This window comes from Haemorhous mexicanus, chromosome 32 (genome assembly GCF_027477595.1).
Source record: "Haemorhous mexicanus isolate bHaeMex1 chromosome 32, bHaeMex1.pri, whole genome shotgun sequence".
Taxonomy (NCBI): domain Eukaryota; kingdom Metazoa; phylum Chordata; class Aves; order Passeriformes; family Fringillidae; genus Haemorhous; species Haemorhous mexicanus.
Window position 1 is genome coordinate 3,143,238 of NC_082372.1, and position 13,768 is coordinate 3,157,005.

The window sequence follows — 13,768 nt, forward strand, 5'->3', positions numbered from 1 at the left end:
GAATCACCAATAATCAATATCAGTATCAAATACCATATCAAATCAAATTGCTGGTGATCAATAACAATGTGCAAAAGGCAATAGAAAAGTGAAAAGGCAATTATTAAATTGTCATTTAGCCCCTCACTCTGCTGCAGGCACAGTGGAAAGCTGGAAGCTCTGGAGGGGACTCATTCACCCCTGTCCCCTGTCCCTGAGTGTCTCCAGAGTGTCCCTGAGTGTCTCCAGTGATGTCACACTAGGATTTGGGAGAATTTCAATGAAAATTCCCAGAAAATTTCCCAAATTTGTCTCAAATCCTGTGAGGGGAGTTGGGAGTGAAGAAGTGACAGCAGTGATGTCCCTGATGATGTCACTGCCCCCATGTGACACTTTCCTGCAGCAGCCTCGGGATGTCCTCGATGGCTCTTTGGCACCTCTCAGCCACTGCTCGGCCACTGGGGCCATCCGGGCCACCGGGGCCACCTGGGCCACCATAGGTGTTAGCGTTCAGGAACACATAATCACGAGAAATGATTATATGCGGGTGCTTTTATTGAAGAGCTCTGGGTGTCAGGGGTAAAGACCCAAATCTGACTCCGACATAGGTTCGGGATGGATATGCTTTTATATTCTATCGTTATATACCTTTCATGTTAATTATTAAACTTACATTGTTCTATAGTATACATAGATTTCAGCCAAGCATGGCCACCTTAGACTAGGAACATACAGTTTCTCATTGTTCTTCTTATGATTATACAATAATTATTTTAATCACTAAACAATCATTTCAGCTAGCAATTATACTACTTACGCAGGTAAAACACAAGGCTTAACATTTCAGAGTTTATCTTAGCATTTTCTAGGGCGCCACTATCATTATCTCCTTTTTGAAAGCATTTTCACTTCACTATAGGTGTAAATGTTTTCACTTGATACAGTCTTTTACTTCTCAATTTATGTTTGATGTTCTTCAAATCCAGGGTTGATGTAAAAGTTGTCATGGATGCTATCACGTGCTGGAGAACTAGAAGATAGTGGGTGTGGATCTCGTGTCAGTGCCTTTATTATTTTCTGGTTCTAGGACGTTTTCTTCTGTATTTCTCTCTTTAAAATGCTGTAAACTAACCAAATTGCTAAGAATACAATTAGTAAGATTATCACACTCTCAATGATAGATTTAATCTATGAACTCACATTCCACCTTAACTTTTTAAAGATTTTTCTTAACTAGCTTGTAGTCAAATCTTTTTGCTCTTTTTGTGCCTCATGCTCTGTGGTAGATAGGGATAGGCGAACGGAAGATCACGCGATGTGACGGAAAGCAGCAGGATTCCCTTCTCCCCTGGTCACCTGAGATAAGAGATCTCCCTAGGAATGTGACCAGGAATGTAGCCCCCCTAACGATAGTAACTTTCCACTCCTTACTGACCATGGATAGTACTGCAGACCTCCCTCTGACGTAGTGAAACCCCCTAGACTATAAAACCCCATGAGATGAGATAATAAAGGCCTTTTGACCGTCCACCACATTGGTGTCTGCGTCCGTCACTGGCCCGAGCGACCCTGATGAGTTTGGGTCGCCGTGCTGTCCCTTGAGACCAGGTCGCCTTGCCTCATAACAGGAGGCAACATATTTGGTGCCGAAACCCGGGAATCAGCTCGGGCAACGGGGTTCTCCTGGACGAGAGACAGCAGCTGCAGCGGCGGGTCCGTCTACAGCGCAGGGGGGACGCCCCCGGGACCAGCGATCCTTATGGAGGCCATCGCGAAGGTCGTGAGTTTGGTTCATGAGCAGTGGGGAATTAAATGCGAGCTCAGGAGTTTTAATCTTGCTATCGCAAGACTCCTAGAGCTGGGGACGATTGAGCGTCCCATAGAAATATTACATCCGGAGGTGTGGGAAAGATGCACCGCCGCTTTAGCAGAGGATACTAAATCCTCAGGCAGCGGTAAAAGCCTTAAAGCGTGGGGGAAAGTAGAAGTGGCCCTACGCAGGGCATTAGAAGAACAAGAGACGTGGAAAGCCGCGCGTACGTGTTTACTAGCTACACCACAGCTGGGGGTAGGAGCGGCGACGCAAACCGTCCCTGAGAGCGATTTGATTGAGGGCGGGAATGCGCGGGGGCCGGGCGCGTTCCAACCCTCCCCGAGCCCAAACCCACCGGAGCCCCCAGGGGACCCCCCGACCCTCCCGCGGAGCCCGCCGGGTCCTAGCCCCCCCGCGGAACATTTCGAAAAATCCGCGGTTTCCCTGTCCGTCCCTTCCCCGCCGGTCAACGACCCGGCGCCGGAGGCACAGCGGCGCGCACGGTCCTTTTGGGGGGAGCTGGCGGAGGAAGCCCGGGACGCCGAAAAAATGGCTGGCACGGACACGCGGGCGCCGCCGCCGCCGCCGTACACGGCAAAACATGGCGCCGGCGACCCAGGAGATGGGCGGGGCGCACGAGTCCGCGGCGGGAAAAGTCCGGAGGCGCGGGTAGTTGCTGATGCGCATGCACGGGAGACCAGCACAGAGCGCACGCTCAGTCTACAGCCGCTGATCCCCGCAAACGCGCATGCGCGGGAGAACGGCAAAGAGCGCGTACTCGATCGGGGGCCGCGCTCAATAGTGCTACCATATAAGGGAGAGATCCCTCCCTGCGGGAGGCAGGGCAAGCCCAGGGGGCGGGAGCGGCACCACCCCCGAGGGGAGGAGCGGGGTCGAAGCCGCACAAGACGGCATGGAGCGCCGGAAACGTATCGGCAGTCGACTTCCGGCTCTGAGTCAAGCGGCAGCTGCTCAGACAGCTCGGAAGGGCCGACCGAGTCCGACTGGGACTCGGAAGCCGAAAGAGCAGAATTAATGCGGTTTCAAACAAAACCGAATAAAGTTTTAAGCGATATCGGGAAACAATCGCAACACAAACTCACCGATTGGGGAAAAATAAAAATAGCGTGCGCGGATTGGGCACCCGCAGCCACGATACATGCCTTCCCGGTGAGGGTCACCGGAGCGCAGGGGAATCAACAAAGGACATATACCCCGGTAAATCCCAAAGATGTACAAGCGATTGTCAAAGCGATTTCAGAAAAAGGGATCAATTCAGCTATAGTTTCCACTCTTGTGGATGGCCTTTTTAGCAATGACGATCTGCTTCCCTTTGACATTACACAAATAAGCCGCATGCTTTTCGACGGGGCGGGACTGATTGTATTTAAGCAGGAATGGAGCGATCATTGCACAACCGCACTAGCCCAGGCTTCTGGGGAAGGGCAGCAACTGCACGGCTCGAGCCTGTCCAGACTGCTAGGGAAGCATGACCAGGTAGCCACACCACAGCAACAAGCCGCACAGTTGCGGGCCGAGGAAGTCAGGGCAACAACTCGAGCTGCCAGAGAGGCCATACGTGCCGCCTCTCGGGTGGTAGCCAAGCCATCACCGTGGTCCACCATAAAGCAGGGAGAGAGTGAAAGCTTCACGCAGTTTGTAGATCGCCTGCAAGCAGCGGTAGAGTCCTCTACCCTGCCTGCGGCGGCAAAAGGCCCTGTGGTGGCCGACTGCCTGCGGCAGCAGTGTAATTCCGTCACCAAAGATATCTTGCGCTCCCTACCGGCCGGGGCCAGCTTGGCAGACATGATTAAACACGTTGTAAGGGAAGAACAACTGACACCCTTTCAAACAGCCGTCCACACCCTAATCAGTGCAATGGCGTGCTTTAAATGCGGTCAGGCAGGCCACGTCGCAGCGAGCTGTCCCCAGCCGGCACAGCTTTCCCCGGCAGCACCCCCACTCCAAGCGCGCATGAGAGGGATCTGTTGGAGCTGCGGGAAGAAGGGCCACCTCGCAAAGGACTGTAGATCCCGGCCCCGGGGAAACGGGAGAGGGAGGGGGCGCGCGGGCCATACTCAGCCTCCTCCCACTGCGAATGCAAGACGGCCCATCTATGTCAACCCCCAGTGGGGCAGGGGATCCTCATACCCCATGCCCCCACAGGAGGCAGCCACTTTCGCACCCCCGTCAGCAGCACAATGGCAGAGTTGTGCAACGCCGCCAGCAGTACTTTCGCATCCTCCACCGCCACAAGCCGTGCCGGGACCACAGGGCCAGCAGGGGACGCCCCAGAGCGGGACCCCTGGGTGGCCCTGGCCATGAAAATAGGGAAGGAGCCCCTGAGGGTGTGGGGGACATGCCGCCTTTATGGCAGTCAGGATCCCCACGTCATAGGGCTTCAGTTTTGGGCGGACACGGGATCAGACTGCACGATTTTTCCCCAAGCGCATTGGCCCAGACATTGGCAATTTAAAGAAGTCCCTCCAGTGAACGGGGTGGGAGGGCAATCCCGGGCATGGAAAAGCACCCAGCTGGTGGCTATAACACTTCACACGAAAAAGGGACCAGAACAGACAGTAGCAATTTACCCCTACATTTTGCAAAATTCTCCACCCCTGATAGGAAGGGACGTCCTTGCTATGCTAGGAGTCAGGATCACAAATTTATCATAAGGGCCACTGCCGTACACCCCCCGCTGCCGATCGAATTGACTTGGAAATCATCAGACCCCGTATGGGTCGAGCAGTGGCCCCTGTCAGAGCCTCGAGTGGCAGCTTTGCTGGAACTGGTCAACCGCGAACTGCAAAAGGGTCACATAGAACCCTCCATCAGCCCATGGAACACCCCTGTATTTGTGATCCCCAAAAGGTCTGGAGAAGGTTATCGCCTCATCCACGACCTGAGAGAAGTGAACAAGACGATCCGACCTATGGGTCCAGTCCAGACACTGTTACCCATGAACTCAGCCATCCCCGAAGGGCAGCCATGTGCAGTGCTGGACATCAAAGACTGTTTCTTTTCAATACCCCTGCACCCTAAGGACAGAGAACGATTCGCCTTTTCCGTTGTGTTCCCAAACGGCAAGCGGCCCAACCTCCGCTTCCAATGGCGAGTATTACCACAAGGTTTGGTGGACAGCCCGACCATATGCCAGATCACCGTGGACAGAGCACTGACACCAGTCCGACACTCCTACCCCACCGCGACCATCATTCAATACATGGACGACATCCTAGTCGCTGCGCCATCGGCAAGCCAAGTAGATCACCTGGTGTCCACAATCACAGAAACCCTTCAGGCCAACGGCTTCGAGATCGCGAGCGCAAAGATCAAGAGAGGACCCTGCGTGACCTTCCTGGGAGTGGGGATCACAAGCTCCTATGTGACCCCCCCCAAGGTGAAGGTCCGTCGAGACATCAAGACGCTCCATGACATGCAATGCCTGGTGGGATCACTACAGTGGCTTCGCAACATCGTCCTAATTCCTCCCGAGGTCATGGACCCCTTATACGACCTCCTGAAAGGAAAGCACCCCTGGGAACCCAAGGAGCTGACACCACAAGCAACGAGCTCCCTCAACTTCATCGAACGCCAGATGTCCACTGGCACGCTTGCCAGATGGAATCCAGCCGTGCCGCTGGACCTCTACGTCCATTTCACACCGAAGGGAGGAGTGGGAGCACTGGCTCAAGGACCTTCCGAAAAGTCCCGACCGATCCAATGGGTGGTCCTCGGAAGACCCGCTCGTGCATTTTCCCCAGGAATCGAATGTATCGCCAACCTCATCATGAAGGGCAGGAAACTCGCCTTGAAACACCTAGGAACCGAGCCGACAAGAATCCACCTTCCTTTCCGCAAGCAGCCGATCACGGAGTCAACCACAATATCGGAGCACCTAGCCCTTGCTCTCACCGGCTTCGGAGGAGAAATCTCCTACTCCGCCAGACCACCCTGGACTCAGCTGCTGACCATTGTCGACATGGACATGCCGCCGAAGGTCATGGACCGACCACAACCAGGACCGACAGTCTTCACAGACGCTTCCTCCACGACTTCTACCGCAACAGCAGTGTGGCAGGCAGGCAAAGCATGTGACCCCACACTGTCAGTGCAACAACTGGAGGCAGCAGCAGTGGTCTTGGCGTGCGGACTCTTCCAGGATGAGCACCTCAACATTGTAACAGACTCCATATTCGTGGCAAGGCTCTGCCTAGCCATGGCAGGACCAGGTGTGTCAACCTCTGCAGCAGCCTTAATGCTGGAAGAAGCGCTCTCCTCGCGACAGGGCACCGTATCTGTCATTCACATCAACAGCCACAACCCAGTCAAAGGTTACTTCCAGACCGGCAACGACAAAGCGGACGCCGCAGCAAAAGGCGTATGGACGCTGCAGGAAGCTCGTCAACTGCACGAGTCGCTCCACATCGGAGCCAAAGCACTGGCGAAGAGATGCGGGATCTCGACAGCAGATGCAAAACATGTGGTGGCCACCTGCCCTCATTGCCAGAAATCACCCCTATGGACCAGTGGGGTCAACCCGCGAGGTCTCAAACCTTCAGAGATCTGGCAGTCGGATTTCACCCTGTGTCAACTGCTGAAGCCCCGAGCATGGCTTGCAGTGACAGTGGACACTTATAGCGGAACGATTATAGCCACACAACACCACAAAACTAACTCTAAGGCCACAATTCAGCACTGGCTGACAGCCATGGCATGGCTTGGTATCCCCAAGCAGATCAAAACTGACAACGGTTCCAATTTCACTTCCAAACCAGTGCAAGAATTCGCCTCAAAATGGGGCATCACATTAGTGCAAGGTATCCCGTATAACAGTACCGGGCAGGCTATAGTTGAGCGAGCAAATCAGACCCTGAAAACCAGGCTAGAAGTGTTGGCGAAAGCAGAGGGCTTCACTAATTCCATTCCCCCAGGAGATCAGGCGCGTATTCTGGCAACCGCTTTGCTGGCACTGAATCAATTCCCTAGGGGAGATGAAACAAACAGTCCCGTTCAAAAACACTGGGCCACCCGAGCGCTAGAGGAGGGCCCGCAGGTTATAATTAGAAATGAACTAGGCGAATGGGAACGGGGCTGGAGGCTGATGCTCACGGGGCGAGGGTATGCAGCTGTCAAAAAAGACGGCAAAGTCAGGTGGTGTCCACTTAAGTCAATCAAGCCCGACCTTCACAATGAGCAGAATGAGACTGATGAGAGTTGTGAGTTTTTGTTTACAGGACATGCTCGTGGGACGTCCTCGTGACGCGTACATCCCCGTTCCAGAGGACAGTGACAGACCACCGAGCCGCCAAACAGCTCCCGAGAGACCTACACGGGAGAGACCTAAGCATCAACGGTGTTTCTGTGTAAACCCCCCTTTTACTCCACAGCCGATGCCCCTCACCAGTGCAGGTGGGACACCCCCCGCAGAGGAAGTGGGTAGTCCCATCCGCATCTGGGATGTGGGTTTGCCAGCGATCTGGAGTGAGTCCCTGTGTGTTCCTTGCCAAATTCAATGACTCTAACGACTTTTGTGTCCAAGTTCTAATTGTTCCTAAGGTCCTGTACCACTCAGACGAAGAAGTGTACCACCTTTTTGAAGAACCCAGCCGACTCCACAAAAGAGAAATAGTGACAGGCATAACTATCGCAATGCTGCTCGGCCTAGGAGCAGCCGGAACGGCCACAGGCGTCTCAGCCCTAGCGACCCAACATCAAGGACTGTCCCAGCTGCAAATGACCATCGATGAGGACCTGCAAAGGATCGAGAAATCCATTTCCTTTCTAGAGAAGTCAGTCTCCTCACTCTCAGAAGTGGTCTTGCAGAACAGGCGAGGACTGGACCTCCTGTTCATGCAACAAGGAGGCCTGTGTGCTGCCCTGAGAGAGGAGTGTTGCTTCTACGCGGACCATACGGGAGTCGTTAGAGACTCCATGGCAGAACTCCGAAACAGACTGGCTCAAAGGCAGAAAGACAGGGAAGCACAACAGGGTTGGTTCGAATCCTGGTTCAACCAATCACCGTGGCTAACCACCCTAATTTCCACCCTAATAGGTCCATTGGCAATGCTACTTTTAGCTATTACCTTCGGACCATGCTTGCTAAACAAGCTAGTCTCATTCGTTCAGACCCGCCTAGAACGGGCCAACATCCTGTTCATAGGCCGGCAACAAATGCTGTGAATTCAGCCGGGAACACAGCCAGTCGCAAGATTTTCTAAGCTTGCCTGGCAAAAAACTTACTCAGGTTTACCAAACCCCTCTCCCTTATCAAATTACAACCTTATACCTCATTTCAGTGCCTATATCTACGACTACCTCATTCATTTGTGAAAAAGGGGGGGGGAAATGTGGTAGATAGGGATAGGCGAACGGAAGATCACGCGATGTGACGGAAAGCAGCAGGATTCCCTTCTCCCCTGGTCACCTGAGATAAGAGATCTCCCTAGGAATGTGACCAGGAATGTAGCCCCCCTAACGATAGTAACTTTCCACTCCTTACTGACCATGGATAGTACTGCAGACCTCCCTCTGACGTAGTGAAACCCCCTAGACTATAAAACCCCATGAGATGAGATAATAAAGGCCTTTTGACCGTCCACCACATTGGTGTCTGCGTCCGTCACTGGCCCGAGCGACCCTGATGAGTTTGGGTCGCCGTGCTGTCCCTTGAGACCAGGTCGCCTTGCCTCATAACAGGAGGCAACAATGCTCTATTTGTTTCAACTGATTGATGTCATATTCTACATCTGCAGTTACATTTGGGATGTGAATGCAGCAATGATCAACTCGTCCCTTTAAAAATCCACATACTCCATGCTCCTTCAGGAGTAACAAATCTAAGGCTAATCGATTTTGCAAAGTCATTTTTGTGGTGGCTTGTAATTGTACGTTTAATTCTTTAAATCCTTCACGGGTGATTTTTGCTAGTCTATCTACTTGGCCTGTAAGTTTGTACAGCATCTCTCTATTCTGATAGTTTGCTATAGGACCGAGTAAAGACTCTAGGGCCCACTCAAGTTTCACTCCACTAGAGGGTTCTTGCCAAGTGTCATCTGGATTTTTGTTGTCTAGAACTTCTCGTCTTGCTCTTATTTGCAGAAGTTCATGTTTTCTATTAAATGGGGACTTTTTCCAAATTGGACATAAGGTTGGGAGGCCCAAAGTAATTTCTTTTACTTTCTCATCTACAGGCAGATGTGTTGTCCAGGTACCATCGCTTGTTGCCCATACAAATTGTCTTGGACTTTTAATTGTACTCTTGGTACATCTTATAATCACTTTATAATTCATTTTGCCTTGTTTATGTTTGATCTCTCTGCAAGCACAACCAATCTGTAGGGCTATTGCCAGGGTGGTATCTGTTTTATCTCTGCATCATCAGAAGTACAGTCATAAGTTTTACTGCATGCCCATGTTCTGCTACTCATGGCAGTGTATGTTACTGCTGGATCTGTTTCACTCTCAGAACTTTCTCACTTAATACACCAAGGGGTGTTTGCCATATATTGGAATTTTTGAAGTATACTCACAGACCATGCACTGTCCCAAGGCTCTATCTGATCTTTCTGATCTTCGGCCTCACACTTCTATACCAGAGTAGTTTCTGTAACATTTTCTATGATCTTTTTATAGTGTGGCAAATAGCATTGCCATTGTGTGATGCCTCTTGACTGTCCCAAAGGGGTTCTTAGTATGCCATGACTTAGAATACAGTCTTTCTGGCTCATAGGTCTCATCCATGTTCCTACTTTCTCCCAAGTTTCTTTGACTACCTGTCTCGGTTTGAGTACTTGTTTGCATGCAATTGTTTTGTTCTTTTGTATTTCAGGTAGTTTTGATGTTATGATTCTCCAATTTACTGGATCTCTTGCTGCCTTAGGTATTGGCAGACAGGCAGTTATTCTACTGGTGTTTTGTATTTTGGCAAAGTCTTTAACTAATCCAATCATTACATTCTCAGCTCGAACTGCATTAGAAATTTTATCACTTGTGTTTCTGCCTCTCTCTTCATTCTAGAATGAAGAGTGGTTAGTTGATCTTTTTGCACCCTACATCCCAAAGACGTTAATGACCATAACATTAGCACAATTACTAATAACATTCTCAAAGTAATTAAACACATCTTATCTGCAGTCTTGGTTCTACAGTTTACACAGTCTGTGATCCAGGATGGACTTTCTTCACTCGGGTATAGTGAATCCAGGGGTCTACACCGGCTACTTTCACTGCTGTAAAGGTGGTGTCTAGGTTTGGATAAGACAGGTGCCTGCTAAAGAAGGCAGGAGCTTCCCCTGAAATGGAGAATGCAAACCCTCCCCACCCCTCCAAATTGCTATGAATTTTAAATTAAGGGGCTCTCAGGCAACAAAAAAATACGGGAGCAGGAAATAACAGTTCTTTAATAGGGAAGGGGGGAAAAAACATAAAATGATAAAATAAAAACAAAGCAGTACACTAAAATGACAGAGTCAGAACTCAACCTGACACCCTGTTGGTCAGGGTGCTGGCAGCAGTCCAGTTGGAAAAGTGGCTGCAGTCCTCCTGAGGTGTCAGGTGTGGTTCTGTTGGAGCAGGGGGTCCTGTAGAAAAAGGGTGATTCTTCCTCCGCAGATCCGTGGAAGTAGAAGCAGCTGCTGTTCCTCTGGTGAATCCAGTGGAGAAGCTGTGCTGGTGTGTCAGAATCTCCTGATTATATCTGGATAGCAATGCTCGGCTCCTCCCTCTGGGCGGAGCATCTCACAATGGGATGTTACAGTTCTTATCAGCCATGCAGTGACATTCAATAGCCTCTTATCACGGGATGCCCCCTGCTGAGGGAGGAGTGATTGTGATCTCTCAGGGAGCGAGATAAGGGGAAATTGCCCACTTAACACCTAGACAACTGCCATACAGATGGTAATAGAATACATCCTGCCTTGCAATCCAGAACACCATGACACCACCGAGCTCCACGATGACGGGGAGGACGCGGCCACCAGGACGGGACTGCCAGCGGAGGAGGCCCTGTGGCTGCTGGGGGACTTGGTGGCTGCATGGGACAGAGCCACCGTGTTTCCCCTGGAGCTGCAGTGCTGGCTCTGGGACATCGAGGCTGCCCTGGAGGGGACAAAGGAGGTGCCCCCTTATGTCCCCGAGGCCTTGGTGGCCATGGTGGCTGAGGCTGAGCAGCTGTGGGAGGCCAGCACCCGCCTGGCCATGCATCACCTTCTGGGGACACTTTGGGACATCCACGCCCTCCTCTCGAGCCCCTGTGGTTGCCACAGTGGCCCCAGTGGCCATGTAGTGGCTGAGCATTGTCAAAGAGCCATCGAGAACATCCCGAGGTTGCTGCGGGCACAGCGACATCACATCAGCGGGGCAGTGACACCATCGGGGACATTGCTCGTGTCACTTGTCCTCTCCCCCCTCCCCACAGTATTTGAGACAAATCTGGGAATTTTCTGGGAATTGTCATTGCAATTGTCCCAAATCCTGATGGGAATTCCTGGGGTGACGTCACTAGGGACACTTGGGGACATTCTGAGGACACTCTGGGGACACTCATGGAGGCAGGGATGGGTCAGGGGGTGAATGAGCCCCCTCAGTGCCTTGCAGCAGAGGCAGCTTTCTGCTGTGGCTGCAACAGAGCTGGGTCATAAGTGACAATACAATAATTGGGGTTTGCATTTCTGTATTGGATTTTGCACATTGTTATTGATCACAAGTATTTTGATATGGTCAATTCATAATTCCTTGTAGCTGCTTTTTGTACAATATAATCTATCAGTTTATCTGTGCACCGTGTAGCTGATTTAATGCTAGAGTAAGAAAGAGATATTATATCATAGGCCTTAAAATATTAAAAATAGACAAATAGTAAATAGATACATAATAAATATTAAAATAGAGACTATGCAAAGTTGAAATGCTTTTCTCTAACTAACTCAGGTGTAAAATAATTCCATTGCTTCTCACACCTGCAGACCTCTCCTGATGATAACAGTGACACAAACCTGAGAAGAATTTATGAATTGATCAGGGGGTGTGAAACAATAGGATGGAACCAGGAGAAGAAATCAAATCTATTGACCCAATCTACAGAATGTCCTGCAGACAAGTCAGAGGTTAAAACCAAAAAAGAGTTCAAAACCTCCCAGGAATATTTGAATAATATCTAAACTCAGGAATGTGTTTGTAGCCCTGCAGAGGAACTGGATCTGGAGAACAATGGGTTAAGTTCAGGGAGAGTTCTTTGGCTGAGTGCCAAAACCCTTTTATATCCCTTATTAAACTTTTACAAATTTCCAAGAGTGAACTTTGTTTTTCACACACAGCTGTGATTTGGGGTGCTGGGGGGAGGTCCCTGGGCAGCCCCCGCCTCTGCCCCCACCACTCCCAACCATGGCCAATGGCTGCCAGCAACGCGGCCCTGCTGCTGAGCACTGACCCTGGCCCCAGGGGGCACCGGGATCCCCCCAAAAACTGCACCCACCCCCTCTTCAGACCCCCTGACCCCCCCTCCAGCACTGACTCCCCCGAATCACCTGGCAGCGGGATCCCCCCTCAGGCACCAGCACCAGGACTGGACCCTCCTCATGCACCAGGATCCCTCCGTGGAGATTTGCCTATCATTATGAGAAAAACTGTAATAAAAATTTCAAAACCTGGGGCCCTGTAAAACGAGTTACATCAGCTGTATTTCTGCCTCAGCTTGCCTCAGGTGAGGCACTGAAACAATTATATCAATTGGGGTGTTGGCTGAGTAAAGAAGTCAGTGCTACTGCCATTGCAATTAGTGACATGATGACAGATGTTAGGACTGTGCTGTCAGACATGCAACCTGACAGAACAGAGCAGCAATCGATTTTCTTTTACTGGCACATGGGCATGGTTGTGAGGATTTTGAAGGACTGTGTTGTATGAATTTGTCTGACCATTCAGTGTCCATCCACAAACAACTTAAAAAATGGAGAGGTTTAACAATTCAAATTAAAACAAATGATGGATCGAGGTCAGATGACTTGTTTGAAGGATGGAGTTTTGCACCTTGGTGAAAGAGCTTTGCACAATGGGTTTATATGCATTGATAGTTATTGTGGCATTGTTAGTGATATAGTGCCTTGTGAACTTCACTGTGCATGGCAAATGAACCAGGCCATCCAAGAAGTTGTTTCTGTTCAAGAGAGAGGGGTAATGTGGGAAATGGATTTGTAGAGAGTTCTCAGGCCCTGACAGAAGGCCCACACAGTGTGCATATGTATACAAACCTTGAGACAAGAAATGCTGATTTAGAAATGCCATGGAATAGGACAGATATTGTTGAGAGAGAAATGGAGCTAGAAAAAAGTTTCAAAAGATGGCCTTGCAAAAATCCCTAGATACTTTGAAGAAAGAGAACTGTGAAAGATGCATTGTAGTAGGACCCATGAGGGGTAGTTTGAGATGATTTGCTTTAAGGCATCTCCAGCATGGTGTGGCAAAAAGCAAGTGGCAGGGGGTTATTACAGAAGCGATTATAAAAGGGACTTTTGTCACAAATGATTTACAGGCTTTTCCTGTAGTAACTAATGGTGGAGGTAGAATTTGGGAACCTTTTGATTGGAAGATTTTAGAGAGGGTAAGAAATGCAATCTCACAATTTGGCTTAAAATCCCAGCTTGCACAGTCACTGCTGCAGTATATTTTTACCTCTAGCACATTTATTCCAGCTGATGTGTATACCCTAATCAGGCTTGTAATGCCACCCCACCAGCAGGTGATGTTTCATAAAAGCTGGGAGGAAAAGTGTGCCCAGGAAGCAGCAACCCTTTTCTTTTGTTTTCTCATTTTAAATCTTGTGGATGGGAAGACTGTAGAATGGGCACAAAACTCACCATTCTGCAGCGGGAGATTTATATCCAACTTAAAACAACCCTTGTTGCTCAGGGAATTCCTTTTTCAAAGGGGAATTTTAAAGCTTTTGTTCATTTTCTTTCAAAATATTTTGCAAATGTT